General features: G+C 38.5%; 1 protein-coding gene across 1 annotated transcript in view; it reads left to right on the forward strand.

Annotated features, from left to right (window-relative positions):
* The first annotated feature begins 15,904 nt into the window (after positions 1–15,904).
* LOC115092452 (neuroligin-4, X-linked-like) overlaps positions 15,905–24,106 on the forward strand; it is a 663,771-nt gene continuing 655,569 nt past the window's right edge. The window contains exon 1 of the mRNA XM_029603289.1: positions 15,905–16,249. The gene's annotated coding sequence lies outside the window, so the exon portion shown is untranslated. The remainder of the gene's footprint in view (positions 16,250–24,106) is intronic.

The following is a 24,106-nucleotide window of genomic DNA, read 5'->3' on the forward strand; positions in this document are numbered from 1 at the left end:
AGGCTGCTCCGAGGCCGCTCCGATTTTGGAGTGGCCTTGGAGGGAACGGGGAAAGCCATCAGGGCTCCCCTAGGGCTCGGCGCGTGCATGTTATAAAATCTGGCCCTTAGTGTTAGTCATACATTTGCTCTCCCACCCATGTTCCAGAAAGTAAACTGAAGCGGTAATTAGCAAATCTGTGGGTTTTTTCTTTTGATTTGTTTCTTTACGCCATTCATGTATGGTAAGAGATAAGGATTGGATTTACCTTTTACCTGGCATACTACAGATCTGAGTGGGGCTAGTAATATAAGATAAATGAAAATAATGAGTTTGATTAAAGTGGAATATAAAAATCTAAAAGTAAATAAAAATAAATAAATTATAAAAGCAGTCTGGAAGTTCCAGGACTTTCGCATAGATCCAGTACCATTAGGTTATATTTTCACAGTTTTGTTACACTTAAGTTCAGCAATAGGTGGCCTTGCTTGTGACTTCATCCATTGCACATATAAGGAGGCATCAGAATCAGGAGGTTGCAATGAGAAATACTGACACTGTCTGGCATGGTAACAGAAAAGTGGATTTATTCACTGATTCAAGAAGTGGGATAAAATGGCTAACAGCTTTCTGTCTTGATTGCATGCACAGCACACCCAACAATTAGCTAAGTTAAAAGAGTTGGTCCATTTCATGGTCAAAGCAATTTGTATTCATGAGATGAGGGTATGCTAATGATGCCATCACATTGAGGAGAAGGAAACCATATGGATGTGCCATGGTGAAACTTTCAATCACCATACAAGGCCGCAGGTTAAAGAGAAGGGATTATTATGCCCAAAATACTCCTTGCTTTATTTGTCTTCTTCTCAGCCATATCTATGTTGTCATCTGCTTCTCCTCCTGGTCCAGTGTCATCTGCTTCTCTTCCTAGCTTTGGCTTCCAAGCTTTAATGTGGGATATGTGGATCCAAGTCTTTCTACCATTGACTTTCACTGCTATGGGTTTGGTGAGCTGGAATTGGAAAGGTCCTTCCCAGCAGGGTTCTACAGCAGTTCTCCAAAGGAAATTCCAGATCAGGAGAGTGCCACCTCACTGTATTTCATGTGTGATGTCCAATCCTGCTTTTGGCAGTGCACTACTGACCTGTTGAGATGTCTTAGAGACAGCTTCATTAATACCTTACAATATGAAATCTTTAAATCTGTTAAATGAGACAAGTCATATTCAACCAAGTATATCCCTATAGCATGGGGTGCCCAGTAACTACTTCAAATGGACTCAGATTTGTGGTCCAGTCTGTTGCACTCCTAATACTGAGTAAGACTGCTGCAATACCTCTGGCTAGAGTAACTCAGTTTCCTCACAGCTATAGCTAGTCTGGTTTTAATAGTCTGATTCATCCACTCCATTTATCCAGATGACTGAGGGTGTAGTGTACAGTGTGATCTGTGTTTCATACCCATGGCAGTAGTTACTTGTTCAATTACCTTATTATGAAATTCAGACTTTTGATCAAAGTCAATGAACTCAGGTACACCCCATGTAGGTATATTTTCTTTCAATAAGAGTACCTGCAGATGTAAGGAATAATGTATCCTTCCACAGGCTCCCAATGTCATGGACCACTCCCCATGAGTACCTCAAATCACTGTAAATGTTAACACACTTACCTTGCAAATGTTGGAGTGTTCTAATCAATGTGATCAATGCAATTCAGCAGCCTGAGTGGAGGTACAAGGAGGACAAAGAGGCAGATTCAACAATATTATGTGGGGTTATTACAGCTTACCATGCATGTCTGACCTCTGTCCTTGAACAGCTCAATATCAGGGCTAGGTAGTGGTTTATCATGGAGATCTAGCTAGGAAGAGTGGAGATATGAAGATAAGTAAGGCAATCATGGGCCAGAACAGGGTTAATATCCTCTGGTTCCAGTGAGAGTGTGGCAGGGTTAAGTGTATGGAACTGTCCAGTAGGGCCAATTCCCACTGACCAAAGTGACTCTGGGTAACAAACTGACTTTGGCTTTGTGTAACAATGGTACAGACAGCATATGGGGTAAATATAGTCAGAGAATTTTATAAAACAATGTTGACTGCTGCCCTGATGACTATGACAATATCACCCACTGAAAAGAGACAGGAGGGCATGACACAGTCTAATTTGGAGGAAAAGTAGGCCACCAGACATTGTTGAGGTTCATGGGACTGAGAACAGAAAGAGCACAACCATTAAATTCAGTGGCATACAAGATTTGGTATAATCTGGTAGGCCCAAAGCAGATACCTATGCCAAGGCAATTTATACAGCATCAAAAGCTTTCTGAAGCTCTTCATTCCACTCAATAGTATCAGATGATGCTGTAGATCCCTGGAGAAGGGTGTCCATGGGTATAGCCATGGAGGGGCATACTAAACTTCCATACTTGAATGCAAACAAGAAATAATATTGGGGGTGTAATCTCACTGTAAAGAGATCAGTGAGATCTATAACTGTTGTGGGTGGAATGGTAGACAAAACCATGGCAGAATTTGGAACAATAGTAAAACAAGGAATTACACAATCATTAATTTTGCGCAGGTCGTGGGTGAGGCATCACTTGCCATGGAGCTTGGGCACATGTCAAATGGGGGTGTTACAATCATTGGGGTTCTGATTTAGAATCCCTTGGGTAAGCAGGGAGTGAATAACGAATGTAACTCCTTCTTCTGTCTGTGGGTAGAGGGCATATTGTCACATTCATGAGAGCTGTTTGGTTGGATCAATTCTGATAAAAATGGACAGCTGACCTATATTCATCCTACCTCTCTGTTTTCTGTTATCCATAAACAAGAGAAGACATTCAGGGACTTATCAGGGCATCTCTTTCTTTTTCCTCCCAGCTCTACTTTCACGGAAGCAAGCTCAATGCAGCCCTGATTCTGATTAGGGAATGGTCAATGATGTGGTGAGTGAATCAGAGATATTGTTCTTTTTGGACAATCAGTTTGACACTGTAGAGCTTGAAGGGTGTCCAAACATTGGGGTGAAATGTGAAAGGAAGGATTAACTAAAAAGGGAATGACTACCTGAGAGGGTCCAATCATGACTGTTAAGGGAGGTGTAAGAGAGCATACAACACTTTTATTCTCCACACCCTTTACTAGTTGTGCTTGACCTGAAAGTGCTGCTCCTGTGTTGTGATCATCACTTACCATCAGAAGAGATTGTTGTCTACCATCAGGCAGAGAGAAAAGCTTTTCAAGTTGACTTCTACTATTAGGAATAAAAGAACCAAATAGCACAATCACAGCACTAACCAAGGAAATGCCGGTGTCTGCTCCTATCTCTAGTCAGTTGTAACTATTAAGGTTTTGGGACTATGTAGGTGGAGTAACCCAAGGATAAGCAAGTTGTCCTCCTTGGCTCCCTGTAAGAAGCTGCTGTTGGACTGGTTAATTGTGGCTGAACGTTTGGCTGACTGCATCAGGGAGCAGTGCCCAGGATCCTGGCTGCCTTTGAGCATTCTACACTCTAATTACTAGTGACCTGCGTGGCCACAGTAGTAGCAACAGCCACCCCAAGGAACATTATTGGCTCCTTTACCTCTGCACCTCTTCTTTGACTTCTTGCATAATTATTTGGAAGAGAAAAAGGGATTGACAGAGCTACCATTTTCTCTTCTTTATCTGTAGTACTGACAGCCCTTTCGGCATGGACTGCAATTCTAATAAAAATCCTTCCAAGTGGTGGGCATATAAGTAATTAATGCTTGCTCCAAACTTGCTTTGATCTGTGGATTAAATTCACATACACACTGGGCAATTAAAGGATCAACTGGGACAACATGTGTACAACATTAGCTTTCCATACCTCCAAGAAGTATGCACAGAAATCTCTGGCAAACTCATCTTTCCACAATATTGTTGCTCGGATTACAATCCAATTAGATTTTGAAAGGTAACATGCTACCAAATCAGCCAACATCCACACAGAGTGCATCAGCAAGCTTCTTACTGCCTTGAATACCTAACGTTGGCAGCCTTTCACAAATTGAATGGATTTCTGTAGCTGAAATATTCTGTCTTGCTTCAATGTAAGAGTTTCCTCCAGGTGCTGAGAATTAGGATGAGTCCTCAGCTTCAATGGTGCGAATGTCAAATTTCTCTTATGCATAGTAACCAGGGTATCTAACAATAAGCTGTATAGTTCTGAAGCCTGAGAAGGCAGAGGAGGAGTACTTGTAAGGGTGGAACAGGATAAGCAGAAATAGGGTCCCTCTTCAAAGATTTTTTTTTAACTCTTGCTGCAGGGATCTAATCTCTGAGTCCTATTTTCTCTTCAAAGCTTCATCAAGGAAAATCAGTAGTCAGGGGGAGGGGTCAAGATGGCAGCATGAGTCAGCCACAGCATCTTCTGTTCCTTAAATCATCAAGCTTGTTTCCTTTTTCCTGCATTGCCTTCCAAGCAGAAAAGGAAAGTGCATGTTTTTATCTCTGGAACTCAGATTTCCCATGGCCAATGGATGACTTCATGGATGTGGCTCTCTAGTGAGGGATGTGTACCCCATTGCTAAGTCCATAAGGTGAGTGTCAGTCTCATCAGCAGAAGTATCACTGAGTCCCTCAGATCATCAAATTCCGCCAGTTGAATGACTAGCCCCAAAAGCAATGGCACTCATGTCCCCATCTGATGATGTAATTGGAGCTATGACAGAGGGGGCTGCTACATGTGGAGTTTTCAAACACCAATCTTTGTAATGGGGAAGAAGAGCTCGGGGTTGGAACCTGTAGATTTGCTGCAGTTATCTTTGGGACTGAGAGGTGACATAGCTTTCCTTGTTACTTCTGGTATCAGTTCTTTGCAGCCACCTTTGAAGTGGATGGATACCATCATAACTCAGAGTTATCCCTCCCTTTTTAGACCAGCAGTAGTGACCCTGGCTTCCCTTTGGGACTTAATGGCTAAGCTTGGTTCTGATTTTTTTGAATGTTCTACAAAAGTAACTTTGATTTCCAGTACATTGGACACCCTGACCCAGGATTATAATGTGCAATTACAGAAGCAGGCTGGAAGGATTAAAATGTTGGAAGATGTGCTTCCCAATGTTCAATCAGTTAATGCCATGATTATACAGGATAGGGGAGCTCTTACAAGGAGAGTGCAGTTCATTGAGAATCGAATTCACACTTTCTCAATTTCCCCAAAGTGGTTGGGGAGTTACCACAAGTCATCTTAAGTACTTAATTGAAGTTTTGGCTATTTCTTTGGAAAATATTCCATCCTTTAGTAAAGTATATTTCCTGCTTTCTCCTGTACTAAGATAGAGGAGGGGGCAATTCCCATTAGTTTTTGCAAATTGAACTACTTTCTTGGAATGTTCCACTTTAGAGATATGTGAAAGGGCAAAATTAATTGTTTCTTTTGTTTCTGAGCAAGAAAATAGTCTTGTTATGAGAAGTTACTTTCAAAATATGAATGTGAATTTCAGGTTGTACAAATTTTTCCAGATCTTCCAGAGATACTCAACAAAGAAGGAAAGGAAGCACATGCTTTAGGAGCATCTTTGTTGTTGAGATGTCCATGCAAATGTGTACTTAAGTGGCATGCTATTGTTTTATATATTTAGTTCCAGAGTAGTTGAGAGCATTCATAGAGTCTAGAAAAATGGTTTTGTTTTTATCTCCGAGGTGAGGGTCCAGTTTAGTTTTGATCTATCAATTGATGCAGGCATCCTTACATGCTGTCCATTTATTTATTTTTATTGGTTTATTTATAAGATTTATATATCAACCATCAATTACTGAGTGGTTTATAATAAGAATATTCATAATTACTACAAAAATACATTATAAAACATCTTAACACTTTTAAGACGACTAAAATAAAATGATTTTATCAACTTCCTAAATTTTTTAATTGATTCTTCTTTTTTTTATCTCTAATGTTAAAAGATTCCAAAACATAGGACCCTGTATCATGAAAAGTCACGTGATTAATCTAGGCGAAGTAGTCTAAAAGAAGGTTTTTCTAACAGCTGATTCCCTGACCAAAGAGTTCTCGTAGGCTGATATAGTTTAAAATCTGCATTAAAAGAGGCAGAAACAAGCCCATTAATCCCTTTGAAAACAAAAAGCACAGCCCAAAACTTAATTCTCCAAAGTGTGGGTAAGCCGTGGTAATGCGGAAGGATTGGAATAATATGTTCTCTAAACGGGAGTCCAGCAATTATTCTTGCTGCTGAATTTTATACATATGGAAGAGCTTGTATTGTGGAAAAAGGTAGGTCAAGTAATAAAATATTACAATAGTCAATAGGTATCATAATTAATGAATGAATAATTGTTGTCAGGTCTTGATCCTTGAGATATGGACATATCCTATGTATTAAATGAAGCTTGAAAAAGGAATTTTGCACTAGTTGGTTTATATGGGGGTGAAAAGATAAAGTAGTACCCATCAGACCAGGCTTATTTCTTTATGTTGTGATTTCTGTTGTGATCTCCTCATTATATACTCCTCCCTTCTTATATGTGGGCTATGTATTGGGACTTAATTCTTTTATTTTCTCTTTTATGTCTGTTTTTTGCTAATTACCGTATTTTTCGCTCCATAAGACGCACTTTTTTTTCCCCCAAAGGTGGGGGGAAAATGTATGTGCGTCTTATGGAGCGAATATAAAAAAAAAACCAAACAAAAATCTAACAAACACCCCCCCCCCCGACTCCCCCAAGACCTGCCGACTTAATTTCCTACAACCCCCCCCCCCCCAAGACCTGACAAATTAATTTCCTGCAACCCCCCACCCTCCTGACCCCCCCAAGACCTGCCAAACGTCCCTGGTGGTCCAGCGGGGGTCCGGGAATGATCTCCTGGGCGTGGGCCGTCGGCTGCCAATAAACAAAATGGCGCCGACGGCCCTATGCCCTCACTATGTCACTGAGACCGATCGCTGCTATTGGTCGGTCTCAGTGACATAGTGAGGGCATAGGGCCGTCGGCTGCCAGTAAACAAAATGGCGCCGACGGCCCTATGCCCTCACTATGTCACTGAGACCGACCAATAGCAGCGGTCGGTCTCAGTGACATAGTGAGGGCATAGGGCCGTCGGCGCCATTTTGTTTACTGGCAGCCGACGGCTCACGCCCAGGAGATCGTTCCCGGACCGCTCCTGGACCCCCGCTGGACCACCAGGGACGTTTGGCAGGTCTTGGGGGGGTCAGGAGGGTGGGGGGTTGCAGGAAATTAATTCGGCAGGTCTTGGGGGGGGTCGGAGGTTGTTAATTTAAAGGGTTGGGATGGGGGGGGGTTTTTGGGGGTTCCCACAGAAAGAAAAATTTTCTGATCTGGGGAGTGGACCGAAATGGCCCTCCCCAGACCCGAAAACAAAATGGGGAGAAAAAAAAAAACTATGCACTCCCCTAATTTGCTCCATAAGAGGCCCAGACGCAGAGCCGGTTTAGCACAATTTTTTTTTTTTAAATTTTCCCCCTCTGAATCCTAGGTGCGTCTTATGGTCAGGTGTGTCTTATGGAGCGAAAAATACGGTAAGTTGATTTTTCTTAAACGCATCATCGAGAAATATTTGCAGCATACACTTAGATATCTATTCCACTTAGAACTATTCCATCACTCATGTAAATAAACAAACGCTAACTATGCTCACAAGTCATCATGAGGTTGGTTCACTGCCTCCCTCCCATATTCCATTGTATATAGTAATTTATCTTCGTTCTCCCTCTCTTTTTTTCCCACTCCCAGTTAAGGCTTCCTTGTTATAATGTAACTTTATGCTCCTCTTAATATATCTCTTGTTGATTGGTTGGTTATAGTTACTGCTTAGTTCGATGTAAACCGAGTTGATTTGATTTGTATCAAGAAAGTCGGTATATAAAAGCCTTTAATAAATAAATAAATATCTGATCTTTTTATTTATGGTTATAAAGAGACAAATTCCAGATGACTTTGGTAATTTTATCTGGATCCTAGGATCCTTCAGCTGGCCAGTCTGTGGTTCTTAGTTTTTTAATGGTCCATGCTCCAATTTCCTGCATTTCAAAGTCACCCCACACTTTAACTGAATCACATAGTTTGGCATATTTGCATATCCTTTTCCTGGCTCCTTTCCACCCTCCTTTGACATTTTCCCCTTTTTAAACACACACACACACTTGGCACAATATGCTATATAGGTACACCAGCATATCCACTATACCCAGAACAGCAGTACCAAGAAACACAAATTCAATCAGTTCCTCAGAGTCACATGCAGTAGTAATCACATACAGAGCGAATCACAAATCCTGTTGCCTCACCATATGAACACAGACAGTTACAGTTACACATCATTGAGACAATCTTTTTACCTTTATTTCCACCAGTGTGGCTTGCACTTCGCTAGCACTGCTGCTTTACTTACACTTGCGCTGGCACTGCAGGTGCTGGTTCTCAAAGCACTCCCATGCTTCCCCCTTGCTACCATGGAGAATAAATAGGGATAGCAGATGCTGTTCCAAACTGCTGTTAACCCCAAAGAGTGAGGGCAGCATGAGACCAAGCTGCAAAGACAGCCAGAAAGAATACAACATTTCCTTACTGCAACAGGCAAAGAGGGGAGGGCCCAGACTATTGGTTCCCCTGAGGGAACCCAATTCACCAAGCAATAAGCTTACCATGACTAGCCAGTAGTCACCTACAGCTATGCGGAAGAGAGAGCTGAGGGTTGTTTTTTTTATAGACAAATAAAATCGGTACCCCTAAAGTGAGAACCCAGTCATGTGTCCTGATAATCAGCACTTGGCATTCATTACCCAAGAGATTAAAACCAAGACATACAGTCATGCATGTCAAAATTCTCCCACAAGTGCTCCAAACATACAGGCAAAACCTACACTCCCTCACTTTCACAGGCAATACATGCACTCTCCGAATGTCCTCCTACTTAACACAAAAGAGATCTCTCAGCTCCCTGAGACTGTAAACCCTGAGGCTAACCTAATGTGCCAAGGCTTCCATGATTAACTGATTAACTGCTTATCCCATTCAAGCACTCTCACTTGTCCTAGCAGCATAGCAGAACTCCAGAAAAGTACCCCTTGTGCTTTAGATTGTAAGGGTAACCCTACAAATCCCTTTGCTAAATGAAACATACACACATCACTTTTCTCTCAGTTGCTGGTATGTGATGAAAAGGAAAAGCAAAACCCAATAGGTGGAGGCTTCTTACATGGGAGAAGAGAAACACAGCAGAGTTTCCAAGATGATAAAAGGGAAGGAACAGCCCTCTTGTCTATTTACCAAGCAAGTGTGCCTCACTGATCAGCCCCTCTCTCCATAGCCCACCCAAGGATGCCAATATGATGTGGACTATGAAAGAAACTCTTAATACAGGACAGCTAGAAAAGTATTTTTATTCAAAAAAGCAAAGAAGATCTTATGGAAGTTGCTATAAGTATACCATACAAGAGGAACAATCTCTCAGACATTGCTTGTTGATACAAAGGGTTAAATAGTTCCACACCTCTAAAGCAAACAACAATGAACTAGCTACTTAAGAAAAACATTTTTAAGAGGTTTATAATAAATAGCATTTCTATAAGTGGATAATGCAAATTGTCTTTTCTTTAATATTTATTTATTTATTTATTTATTTATTGTTTTTTTTGTTATACCAAGTTTCATGATAGGCATCACATCATATATGTAAATATGTAAATATGTAAAATAGAAACATAGAAATGACGGCAGAAGAAGACCAAACGGCCCATCTAGTCTGCCCAGCAAGCTACGCACTTTGTCCATTTTTTTCCCCTTTTTTCTCTCCCACCTGTTACTATTGGCTTCCAGTACCCTCCAGCCCTAATCAATTAGGGGTAGCAACCGCTGTACCAAGCAGGCCACACCCTTACCCCATACTCTTACCCACCCCTGTTTCTATTTTATTTATTTATTTTTTTTAGATAGCAGTGATGGCTGCAGTGATGGCTGCGGGCCATTTTTTGAGATAGCAGTGATGGCTGCAGGCCCTTCTGTATCCTGAGCTTTGTTCCACCTTTCAGTACACCTTTCAGTGTTAACAAGCTACTTACTATCATTTCTAAAAACTTCTGTTTCATACTGTCTTTTGTCTTGCAAATACTGCATTTAAAACTAAGTAAAATGGAATACATTACTTATGAATAATCACTTATACTGTGGCTTGCTTTATATTGCTCCTCTGCACTTCAGTGCTTATAGATTTATCTTTTACAGGTATATTTGCCATAAAATCTCTGCAAGAAATCTCTACCCTCTACAGATTAAATGATGTAGAATAGTGGCTTTACTGTATGATTCAAAGTGGCTGGGGGTGGGGTTTTTTTATTACAGCTTTTCCTTGTTTTGCTTTTATCACCAATTTAATACAACAGGATGTACCTAGTGTTGGGGCAAGATATGTATTGTTTAAAATATGTGTTTCCTCTTGGTTATTTAGCAAAATTTTGAATTTGTATTGGACATTTGTTTTTACTTTTTTGGAAAATCATAACCTTTGTCTTTTCCAGACTCTCCGGTAGGATCCATGATTTGCAGTAGGTCTCAAACAGATTTAAGTTCTCTTCCAGACCTTCCAGGCTAGGAAACAAAATGTCTTTAACTTCTGCATACAGATCTTTGATTGCAGAGTTCTTTAGTTTCAATTCTGGAGCTCAGGATCTTTCCAATAATGTGAGGAAATCATTGATGTAGATGTTAAAGAGGACTGAAACTGCATCCATATCATACATCTTGCTTCTGCATGAAGCTGTCTTTATTTATGTATTTATGCATTTTTATATACCGAAACATATTGTGTACACTTCATGTCCGTTTACATTGTATCTGTGGACCGTCTTTAATGACGTGTCCTAAAAAGCATTAAAACAAATAAATAACACTATAAATAGTAAAAACATCTAAAATTCGTCTAAATTTAATTTTTACAAAATAATAAAATACATAAAATTCATTCAATATCAAACTAGTTATAAAATAAGGTTTATAATAGACATTCTTTGTAATAGTCTAGATTCACAGGGGGAGTCTCAAGAGAAGTCATACTACTTTGTTGAACACCTGTGTGAACAACCATGTTTTTAGCTGTTTCTTAAAAGGTTGTATGCTCGCCTCTAAACGTATATCCAGTGGAAGAGAGTTCCACAGTTTTGGGCCAGCTATAGAGAGGGCCCTTCCTCTGACTGCATTAAGATGTGCTGATCTGGGAGATGAAACTAGGAGAAGTGCATTACCTAGGGACCTCAAATTACGAGAGGGTGTGTGGATGTGAAGGGCTGCATTTAGCCATTCGTTATTATTGCCATAGATGGTTTTATGAATAAGCATCAAACATTTGTATTCGATTCGAGAATGGATAGGGAGCCAGTGAAGGCTCATCAAGATTGGGGTGATATGATCACATTTTTTGGAATTGGTTAACAGACACGCGGCAGCATTCTGCAAGAGTTGCAACGGGCGAATAGATGTTAGTGGCAAGCCCAAAAAAAGGGCATTACAATAATCCAACTTTGATAATAACAGAGCTTGGAGCACCATTTGAAAATCATTATAGTGTAGAAAAGGTTTTAATTTCCTTAAGATTTGTAATTTATAAAAGCCGTCTTTAATTATGGTCTTTATAAATGCCTTTAGGTGAAGTTTGCTATCTAATATAGCACCAAGACTCCTGACTTCATGTCAACATGTCTTCATGTTGTTTATTTTACCTTATAACTTACAATGATGATGAAGGGGATCATGAAACTGACAGATTGTCCCTTGTTATGTCCCTTTCAACACGCATTACAGATGTGCAGTGCACATGTGCAGAGGAGGTAGGGGGATATGTCATGGTAGTTAGAGCAACATCTGCTTTGACTTGCTCATCTCTATACCTAATTGTCCTGTCCCTGTTCCCCCGCCCCCACTAACAAAATACTTCTTTCTAGAGATGCCAATGGCTGTGCCCCTGCTTATCAAAAAAATCAAGACATTCATAGGAAGAAAACCTAATGGCAGATAATTTATATGTCTTATGTTACTTCATTAGCTCAGAAATAGAGTGCCACAGAAAATCCATATTTTTCAAATCTATTTCAAATAAATACCTTTTCTTGGTAATTTTAATTGTAAATTGCCACAGTGTTTACTACTAAGTATATTTTTATTCAATAGTTTTTAAGTAGATGATTGTGACTATTCAACTTAATTATCAAAAGTGGGTATGATGGTTGAGGGAGAAATAGGAGGAGGAGTGGGAGGAGAAAGGAGGATCTAATGGCCCATGCCCTCCATCTTTTCAGTAGCTAGTAACACCTCTGCTGAGGATGTTGGTACAATGAAAAACCACATTCAGTATACTATTAATACATAGCAAAGTAACAATTTACCAAAATCAGATTATAACGCCTAAATGTCATACTCCATAGAAATGGATCCCTTAATATTTTGCAAAATACTCAATAAGTCATCAGCTATAAATATAGAATAGTTGGGTTGGCTGTGGGAGAGGGCAGAAACAATGCTAAGACTATAAAAAATATGTATTTTTACATGCTGAACTAGGTATTCAACATGCAAATATTTGCTGTCTTGTAAAAAATGTTTCAATGCACAGATGTTGATTAAACATTTAGTTAAATGAGTACTTATACAATTAAAAGAAAAAAAAAGGAAATAAAGATTCCAAAAAGCAATTTCACATTTATATAAAATTGTGTTGAGTAGTTTGAGAGGAGAAGTTGTTATCAAAGAATGGTTTTGTTGTATATTTTTCCTCAGATTGTTTCTCAGAGCTCTCATAATTCTGTATATTTGAGATTTTAGTAGCAGACTCAGCAACATCCTCCAAAGTGTGCTTTTTGTATTGAAAATTCAGATAATTGGTCCTGAATGTATAAATGCATAGCAAACTGTTTAAATACACCATACATTTAGAAACTATTCAGCAGACGAGTCTTTCAAATTTCACTTGAAAGACCAGTCCTCTGTTCTAAGCTTTCACAATTTGAAAACATCAGGAAAATTCCTGATTAATATGTCAAATATTTCATTGATTTCCCTTCTAAATTTACTTCCTTCTGAAATATCTTCAATATTCAATCTCCACCTGTCTCCAGCAAGATTGATGAACAAAGTCCCAGAATACACTGTAGAAGAAGACTGAGTTCAACTCCTGGAAAGTTGTAGTCATTTTCACCCCCGTTTTTTATTTCTTTAATGATACAAAGATATATTCTAATGGAATGGTGCACAGCTTCAACTGAGAGGAAATTTTCATAAACGTTTCAAGAAAAAAGATCTGATCTATTTTAGGAAAACCATCAAACTTTCCTTCCTTTTGAGAATTACATTATAATGTATCAGTGTTGCAATTGCAAATCAGTTGCTACCTAATTCTGAGCACTCAGTCAAACCCTCATTCTTTTTTGCTGAAGTCAGAGTTCATCTAATTTCTTATTGATGCTACAATCCATCTTCAGAATAATAGTCATCAAATGTTCCATGTTACCAGACCAAAAGTCAGACCAAACAATAATCACTTTTCAGCTCCCAATATAAGGTCAAATGTTATCTTTGATATTTCAGAATTTTAGGTTTTTTTTTTCTTACCTTTATTCTGCCTCACCATTGGTAGTGTTCACTTGGCAAATTCACCTGCACAACATGTCTATGCAATAGGACAAGGTTAGGGGTGCTTGCAGAAAGAAATAAAGCCTGGCATCCTAATATATTCCAAAGTCTAACCATTTTTATCTGTCCAGCGCTAAATTCTTTGGACCTGCACCACTGTTTCAGTAGTTTAAGTAAACATCAATTGTCTTAATCACAATCAAGAGAAATTCTTACCTAGAGTCTGAGATAGAGCCAAAAAAAAAATGGGAAAAAAAAAATGAAACCCAAACTTGCTGAATTACTGCCAGTCAGCTGATCTCCTAACAGCCAAACAGAATCAGAGGCATGCTTGAAACAATCATTGTACCACATCAACCAAGGAAATTCATCCACAAAGCCATGATTCAGATTTCCATTTCTAAAGAAGGAAATCTGGTTTGCCCAAATGTTGCTGCGTCAGCTGATTCTGCTTAAGATGTTGAGTAATTCCCTGTGTAGAGATTGGTGCATTTATTCACTTCAAAAGCAAATCCAACTATTTGCAAATATTTTTATAGTTCATAGGAGAAATCATAAGCAAGCTGAGGTGAAGTCAGAATTAGATGTGATCCATAATAAATTATCCAGGAATACATTTGCAAATCTATAGATCATTTGTGAATAAAAATGAATGAACATCCTCATTGTTATGATCCTGAAAACAGTCAGAAATAAATAGACATGAGGCACCTATTAAAAATACACACAGTTTACAGAGCAATATATTGATACACATTTTGAAACTTCTGCTTAACAAGAAAGCAGAACAAATGACAGGCTATAACAAAGACTGACAAGAAATAAATATACCATATTTCTGTTTATCCATGGCATGATTACATCCTCATTTTCTATCTGTCTGCAGATTAATTAAAGCATATCTATACACCCAATGCAGACAATCTATGACTGTGTTCTCTTGAATAAAAGTATCATTCAATCATTTAAACATGATAGTATATCAGCCTAAAAAGAATTATCAATATGATTTAATATGAAAAGCAACATTTATAGGCATTCACACCCGGAAGCACTTAAAATATATATCTACAAAAAAAAACAAACTATATTGGGTGCCACACTTTACAATTTGCTTTCATTAAAATTATAAAGATTTTGTGTAGGCCCAATTATGCACCGCCTTGCAGAAGACATGTGTTTGGGTCCCAGACTAGGTTTCTCATCAGCTAATAGTGGCTAGAGGTACTTCAGGGATCTCAAACACAGCTGCTAGGGAAATACATAATCCCAGTTATTACTCAACAGTGGCACACTTTGAGGGGAAGGATGATTTAGGATGCAGCTAATACTAGGTCTCAAAGGCAGCAGCAAGACTGCTGTTACAGTGGTTGGGATAGAGAGGAGGGGAGCTGGGCCTATTGGGAGATCAAGTAAGAGCAGGGTGTCTAGGTTCCCTGCATAAACACACACGCACACACACACATGCACACACAGACTGCCACGTGATCATACATACATACATACAAAAAGTGTAAATGCATTTAAAAAAAATAGCAATTCCCCCTCCCCCTCCCCACACCCTCCTTGCAAAATAGCATCTGTCTAGCCATAAAAGACTTACCTGATTTATTGTATCAAGTGAAAAGTCAATAAACATCTAAACAGGAGATACACAAAGAAAAGGTACATTTATTTTTTTAGATCATTGTCTGAAAATGTTTTTTTAAAAACCTCTGCTAAATATATAATGTGGACAGAGTATCACACTTCCGTGTTCATTTTTAGAGACAGTGCTTTCAGTGATGTCATTGATCCTTAAGTTCAGTGACTCTAGTCTTGGAACATTTCATCATGCTCTGAAAACAATTCAGTTCAAACAATTTTGAAAGGCTAAATGCATTTTAAGTTAGTTTTCATGCTGTCCAGTGTCTGAACAGATAGCTGATAAAATTCATATTTTTATATGCTGTTGCTCTCTAGAATATTTCTATCAAAATATATATATATATATATATATATATATATATATATATATATATATATATATATATATACTGCATGTAATACACCCACCTGATCCACCATAGAGGCACCCTTCTGTTACAGCTGGCTGCTGGTTTGCACTCGGATTAGCTGCGCTTTGCATGAGCTTGTAGATGTAGATATGGTTTCTGTAGTGATGAGGCAGACTGCAGAGATCTATTGGCTGCTGGCTTTGTAAATTTCATTCAGTTTGGTCCAATAGCAGAAGGAGAGAGACTGGTACAGCCTGGACCTCTCTCCCACCTCAATCTCTCTTTTTCCTGCAGATCCATCTCCCCTCTCCGTCTCTCTGCATAGGCAATCTGCGCTCTTTACTCATAGTCCGACTTCTCTTCTTTGTGCCCTGTTCCTACTGAATTTTGTCTCTGAATGAATGTGCTATAGTGTGTGTGTGCGTGCGTGTTGGGGTTTTTTTTTTTTTTCCCAAGCAAGAAAGCACAGTGCTTTGTGGCTACTGCATTCCTTTGGATCAGAAAATCGCATTGGATTCCAAAAAGGAAAGGAGCCTTGTTTGAATAAATGCTATCTCTGATATCCTCTGTTAGAAGAAATCCCTGGCAGAAACTGGCAATTTAAAAGGGACACTTTCTGGAGCTACAGTTATTCCATCTTGAAGGTAGGTGCAGATTTGAGCTGGCTTTTCTCTCTTCCTTTCTAGCTGTTTAAAATTTTGTTAGGCTATTAGCAATCTAGCAAAGGGAGTCCAGTTTTTGCTGCAGTCGTCTGTGGCTTTACGTTGCCTTGGCATTTTTTTTTTAAGTAATACTTATTTTTCCTCCTGTGATTCATGCTTTCATGATCATGATATATTATTTTTATTGCTGTGGACAATCCTTTGTTTTGGTAAGCCTTTCTACAGCAATCAACGATTTTGAAAGGCTCTGGGGTTCTGTGTGAGATGTTTACAAAGTAGCTGCTTCGCCTTACAGACAAATAAACAGAAGAGTGAAGACAGACAAAAAAAAATATCTGCAGTACAGAGGGAAAAGAGGAAAGAGCCAGGGGGTTTTATGTCCCGTCGTCGTCCCCCCCCCCCCCCCCCCCACTCCCCAGCAAGAGATCAGAGAAAAAGCACTTCAGCAACTGTGGTATCTTTAAGGACATTGTGAAAACCGCACATACTGTAATTTTGGTTAACCAAAACCCCAAGGAAACCAATGCAATCCTGCCTCCTCCTGTTTTAAACGGTTCAGCCTCTTATTTTCTTGGCTTGTTACAATTTGGTAAAAGGACTGTGTTAGAGGGGCATGTTAAAATGTGCATGTGATCTGTCAGCTTTATTTCGGGAGGGAGGGGGCAAGGGGTTGCAATTAGATATTAACCTTGGTTAGATCAAAAATGTGTACGAGCCTGAAGGATGCTGCCTTTGTGCCTTTATAAAAATCTAATCTTGTAGAATGCCTCGATGAACTGAAAACACTGCTTGTGTGTTTTGCCCTCTCCCCTCTACCACTTTTTCCCTCAATCCCCCCCCCCCTACATATAAAGTTAACTCCCCACCTCCATAAAGAAAAAAAGTTAGACAATGTAATGTGGTGTGTAGTGTGTGGGTTTCCCCCCACCCCCACTCTTACAAAATCTGGAGTCCTAATCGGTCTTTTCAAGTAGGGAATGCCGCACTCTTTCTGAATTCATGCTCATAGCTGCCTTCATATTATCTCTCCTTCCAGATCTATCACCCCCACCACCTGCCCCCTACCATTTTCCTTTAAGCCGTTCTGTAGATCAGATCTATTTAAGGCTTCCGTCATACTCTTCAAGCTCTGGACATGGATTAGAATGAAGGGAAGACCCAATTCCTCTCTCCCTTTCCTTCACTTGTTAGCCATCTGGGATATTTAGTATTTTCTTTGAGTTGACTTCCCAGAGCGTGAGAGTAAGTGACATTTTTTTCAAATAGCTAACTTTATATGACAGAAATCCTAAATTATCAGAGTTAAATGAAATGCCCATAATTAGTGTTTTATCTAACAATGCTTGCTCATTTTAAATTTGAATTTACAACTTTTAAATCAACAAAATAATAAAAAAAATGTTATCAAAAAATGTTGCAGCTTTGATTTATGTTGCTTCTCCAACCAGATGCTCTGATTGTGTTTTCTTTCAGCCTAATGATTATTCTTGGCTTGTTTGCTTTACAGTAGCTTTTGTGAGGGTTGGTTCAATTGTGGAAGGTATTCTAGCTGGAAGTAACCTGGTATTGATCTGATAGAGTATTGCTGCACTGTTGTCTCATGAGTTTCTGAAATCCCAGCTGCAGTTAGAAGAGAGCAGGAATAGGTTTTAAGGAAGAGAGAATAAATAACAGTAATTTTCAACAGGTCCTTCAGGTACCTGCTGACCTTCCCTAGGAGAAATCCTCAATGAAGGAACCAGGGGGCAAGTGGAGCTTGGTCTTTGTAATGGAAAATTAAAGGGAGGCTTACCTATTGTAGTCATGGACTACCCTCCTCTTCTATCTACTTTCTCTCTACTGTTGTAAGATCTCCTCAATTCCCACCCTCTGCATGAACATGCCCCTACAGCTTGGCCACCTTACATCACAGTCCTCCTTCTGAATTGTTACCCCTCTCATCTTCTTACTCCTCCCCATTACCTCCTCTTTGGCAGTCTAGCCATGGAGTACAGATCAAATGCAAATGCTTTAGTAATGCCCAGATGAAAGAAACACCAGGTCAGATCTGCTTGTTTACTTTAGAAAGGTCCAGACACCACAATCATTAATTGTACAGTTTGGATAGATTCAGTTATGTCATACACAAACTGCTACAATCATACAGATTTCCCTGTTTTCATGCATTTAACGGTTAACAGTTGGAAGTGACTGCCTTTGATTTCTGTTTCATGTATAAGATAGAGTATGTAGGCAGGTGACCTACCGGTGGATGCGTATAAATCAAAATGAATTAGGTGGAGCTATTTTATTAACGCTAGAGTTTATTGTGGCGATCCTTCTGGGTAAGAAAGCCCTTTTATAACAAATTTTGCTTATCACGAATAGAAGTCCCCCCTCCCCCCCCCAAAAAAAAATATATATAATTATGCAGAATAGCATTGTATGGAAGCAGTGCAGCTTTTCTATAGCAAATCATTCTTAAGACAATTTCCTTAACTCCAAGCCATTTGTTATAAAAGAGGCTTATTACATGATCATTTGCATCAACAATAGACATTAACACAAAGCAGGATAATTTTAAATGAAAACAAATATAAAAAAAAATGTTTTATGCAGTAAATGGCTTTGTCTTTTACAAGAGGGAGCCACAAGGTGGTGGTATGAGCACTTTCTTCCTACTGATCGTTTTGCTTGTGTTCATTTTATAAAAGATTTGGCTTATTCTACAGAATACATATTAAAGTATTTCCTACCATAAGTGTTTTAAATTAAGAAAGATTCATAATATTATTTGAAATGAGAGAAACTTTATTTTAAAATGTCTTGCAAGTTGTATTTATTTATTTTTTTTGTTTGATTGAATGCTATGCTATGCGGTTCCTTAAAATCAGATCTGAATATGTGTATAAAAGAAGAGCAGAACTGTCAAACATGAAAACAACTTTCTGTAAATCTGCTAGACAGATTAGTTCTTGGAATCTGACTAAAGTAGCCCAGTTTAATTAATGACAAGCATACAAGAGGGACATTTTTATGGCAATTCTTGTTTTTCATGCAGAAATGCATGCCTGCATATGCATGCAAATATATGAATGTTTTAAAAGGGAAGTAAAAGCTGTTCATTGCACGATTAACTGAAACAATTCTTGAAATCTGCGTGTCATCTTGCTCTCTGACACTGTGCTATACGAAAGTCAAAAAGAAAGGAGGAGGCACAGTGACAAAATTATTGGCAGTTAGTCCCAGAGCAAATCACAAGGATTTTCCATTTGTGCTAAAGTTCAAGGCATCAATCATACAGGAATTGCAAATGTAAAATTATCCCAGCATGGAGACAGCAGCACAGTCTACTGCCCACATACAATGCAGTCCAGTTGGTTACAGCAAAGGTGTCATGATTTACTGGTGGGTTACTAGTTGCACCAACTATCTTCTTGTGAGAATGGGCCATCTTAGGTGGGAGCTGGACCTAATTAAATCTATTGGGAGGACATTTCTTCATTGTCTGTGATAATGAAGTTTATTTTTACCTCTTTCAGCTCAGGTTTCTTCTATTGCTCTTAATTAATGCTCTTGAAATCCTTTCAAATTCATTTTTCCTTCATTATTACTAATCATAACTTTAAAAATCAGTGGGCAATATCAATACACCATAATGATTAGATAAAATGTGAATAGCAACGGCTGTGGCCAATAGAAATGTTGCTGCATTTGGTTGAGTCTGAAGCAAATCTGAACTCCAGAAACTCTACGGGGCTTGCTTTGTAGGGATTTTTTTTGTTTTTAAAACTGTTTCTTCTTTAATGTTTTTATATCTTCAACGATTCTGTAGTTTAACACTGGTTGTAAGTGGACTCTAATAGAAAAGAACTAATCTGGTATGTTTGAGACTGCAGTATGGAAAGGAGATTGTCAGCCGCAGCAGCAAGGTGAAGAAAGCAGATGGCAGTTTTTTGACTCCTTCCCCAGAGCGCAATGCCAAGTTTTCCTTTTTGAGGGGGCAGGGCAGAGAGAAGTAAATGGCACTGCTAAACTGAGACAGAATCTTTATGGGCTGGAGAAGTCTCTCAATAATTAAATGAGAACCTGGAGTTTTCTACATTTTTAGTAAGAATGTGACAAAATAATAATAATAAAAAAGTTATTAACTTTGCAAATAGTTTCAGGAATTTGCTGCAGAACGTGCATATCCATTGCACTGTTCAAGACTGATGCATAGGAGAGAATCTGTGCATGATAGAAGGGACATTTATTTATTTAAAATTTGCTACCCGCCCTTCCAAAGTTCAGGATGGGCTACATTAAAAAAAATCCATAATAGTATGGTTATGTTCATGAACAAACGATTTAAGAAATAACATCAGGGAATAGGTAACTTTGGCAGGTCGGTATCATTTTGCAGCTTTCAAGGAATACAATGTTATTGGAGAAAGGAGAAGAAAGTTGATAAAGCAACAAAGAAGGATTAATTTCACTGGCTTCACCGGTTTATTTTTAAAATGTCACATTAAAGTTTAAAAAAAAGTCTCACATTGAGGTAAACAGAATTGCAGAAGTAAATTTCAAAACAATTCTAAAAAGCACATTTGTTTTTACCATTTTCACTTTTGCTGTGAATATTTTTGGTACATATCTGCTTTTAAATATTTGTATAATCCATTTATGCTTGCTTCTAATATATGTGTATAAAAGATCTATAGAGAGAGGTATTGGGACCCAAACAGGGTAAATGTTCCAAATTCTGTGTACCATATACAGGTGCAAATGAGATCTACATGAAGCAGAATCTCTGCATACAGGTATAATCTCAGATTTTAAGAGATATTACAAATTCCCAAGATGAAGGTGAACTTGTTGAAAGACTGCACATCTTCAACAGATGGGACCTACGTACTACCTGGGAGCAATAATCCAACTGCTTCCATTGGTTCAAACTCCATGGGTATCTTACTTTTACTCACAAAGTTTGCATCAATATTCAAAGAAAAATTATGTGGGTAATTTAGCTTTGATCATTATCCCTGGAAGAAGCACTTTCAGAGATTTGCTCTATGGATATGTTTTGTGTACAAACAAATAACTCTGGTTGCCTTTCCCAACCTAACCTCACCTGGAGGAATACCTCTAAACTACATGGGCAAAATTCCACACATTGTTGAACAACATGACTAATTTTACCCACACAGAGGGTGAGCAATTTTTAAAGGTCCATTTCCACCAATACAATGCGTTTTAACCTGTAATAATGGCTTTGAAAATCGCCCTGTAAAGGTTTTCTCCCATTGGAATAATTCTTAGGTTCTTAAATTTTAATCTTTTGTTTTGGTGTGTTAAAGATGTTCTTGGTGGTTCCATTAATGTAAGTTTTTACTCTTTAATCAGATTAACATCGATCATTCTTTTTAATGAGTTGTTTTAGATATGTGTATGTTATGTACTGTTGTATAGCCCATTATAATATTTTCTGGATCTATTTCTTGTATTTGTGCTCAGTAGCTAATTTTTCTTCTTTCAGTCTATAATTCACACACACACACAGAGAGAGAGAGAGTCCCTTCAGGATATTTCACAACTGAATGAGGTTCTCAGTATCGGAGTGTCTGAGGTATCTCACACTCACTGCAATCCATGGTTCTTCCAACCAGGAGACAGCAATGCTTATGGGCTCTTGAGTGTTACTACATATCTCTATTTCTTCAAAATAGACTCCTCACTTGGTAATGAGGTTCCAACATTCTATAATAGGAGATATGCATTTGAATGATCCAGATGGGAAATTTGATCTGATTGGTTTGGGTCACCTGAAATGAATAGGTAGGTTCTGTCCCTCAAAAAATCTGAATCCTTTTCATTTCTTTCAGTTTGGTTCCATTAAATCTATGGAGGTAAGAAAAACAAGACAACATGGATCAAGCTGGGGATGGGACAAGGAAGGATCAGGACCAATTATGTTTCAGCAATTTTTCAACCAGTCTATCATAGCTGATGTCTACATAGATTGACTTCATTTGTTTTTTAATGAAAATGAAACCAAGAGTACTTTGAGCAGCCAGTGTCCATTTTGTTCTCATTCATTCCATAGATGGATCTCAGAGCATGAAGGCAGATTTTGAAGCATTTTGCTTCAAATTTCCAGAATTATAGAAAACATTTTTTAACTTTAATTTTAGAGAAGAAAGCATTTTATCATCTTACATTTACTGTCATTTGTTCTAAACTGTGCTTATAGCAGCAGGAGAAACTGTAAACTCTGTCATAGGATTATAGTGTAATTGTATATCAACAGAGTAAGACTCCTTTCTACAGCAGGCAGGTAGCATGTATCAGTATCTGTCAGAAACATACAGAAAGGTAGAGAAAGATAGATTTTCTCATGTGGCATATGCAGAGTGGCCAGTGACTGATTATAACTGGAGGCAGCATGTTTTCTCTGTCTACAAAATCAGTGACACTGTACTAATTCTTCCATGTGAGTCGCTAAGTTCATTGGAAATCATTTTCAAAGGAGTTATGCACGTAAATGTAATATACTATCGTAGCAATTTTCAAAAACCATTTACTTGAGTAAAGTGCACTTACATGAGTAAATGCTAGGGACAATTCAATGGTATATATTGTAGCAATTTTCAAAAGCCCACTTACTCATGTAAAATGCTTTTACACATGTGAAGCCTAATTTTAAGCATGTAAATGCTTTTTTAAATCAGGTAAATTTTAAACAGGTATGTAGAAGCACATGTGCGCACATTTGTTGGCCTGTGCCCAGGGATGCTGCCATTTTATATCATACGTGCATATATACACGCATGTTATAAAATAGCCTGACCATGCACACATGTCTGTGCAATTTTAAGTGCACTCAAATGCTACTTCTACTGCATAAATGGGAGGATTGTAAAAGGCACATGCTCTGATGCCAATACCAGTCTTCCAAGTTTATTCGCAATTTGCTCAGGTAAGGAATAGGACTTCCAAACCCTCCTAGTTTAATAGTCTCCCTGCTACCCTCTTATTCGCAACCCTTAAAACCTCACTGATCTGTCTATTTATATTTATTTTATAACTTAAATGCCATCCATAGCAGAAATAAAGTTGTGCGGCAGAGGATCCCAGCGCGTGCCTGTGTGCATATATATTTACATGCTCATCTCTTGGCCAGGCCCCAATATGCCAATTCCCTTCTCAGACCAATGCCATGCCCCACCCCTTTTTACAAACTTTTCATTTGTGCATGTAGCGGGAGATAAGCGTATACCCGGGCAGTTTTTAAAATGGACTCGGAGTGCGCTGGCCCAACGTATTCGCTCATCCCCTAATTGTTGCACGTGTCAGGCCTATAAAATTCACCTTCTAGTATACATTCTCAGTAAGCCTACCTTGGGGTCTTGAGGCCATTGTGCTTGTTGCCATACTCTCATTCTGTGCCTTGGAGTGTTGATGCCATTGTGCAAGCTGCCATACCCCTCTTTTGGTACTTTGGGATGTTCAAGTCACTATTTATGCTGGTACTTTGGGATGTTCAAGTCACTATTTATGCATAATGGCATAAAAATAGCATTATAGCCTATCTATTTATTTAAAATCTTTTATATACTGCTTCTACAATGGAAGGTAAATCAAAGCAGTTTACAATAGTAAACATTCATAATAAAATATAAACAAAATAAAATAAAACTATAGAGAGCATAAAACAATAAAAACAAAAACAAAACAATGCAACAAAAGCAGGACAAATCTCTTGGAAGGAACTGTTAGGACTCAAATCTTTGTGACCTGTTTAAATATGATGGAGCATTTTGTTGTTGTTTTTTTTTTTTAATTCCTTAATATTTGTTAATTGACTGAGAGAATTGGGGA

The sequence above is a fragment of the Rhinatrema bivittatum genome, chromosome 5 (genome assembly GCF_901001135.1).
Source record: "Rhinatrema bivittatum chromosome 5, aRhiBiv1.1, whole genome shotgun sequence".
In the NCBI taxonomy this organism is placed as follows: domain Eukaryota; kingdom Metazoa; phylum Chordata; class Amphibia; order Gymnophiona; family Rhinatrematidae; genus Rhinatrema; species Rhinatrema bivittatum.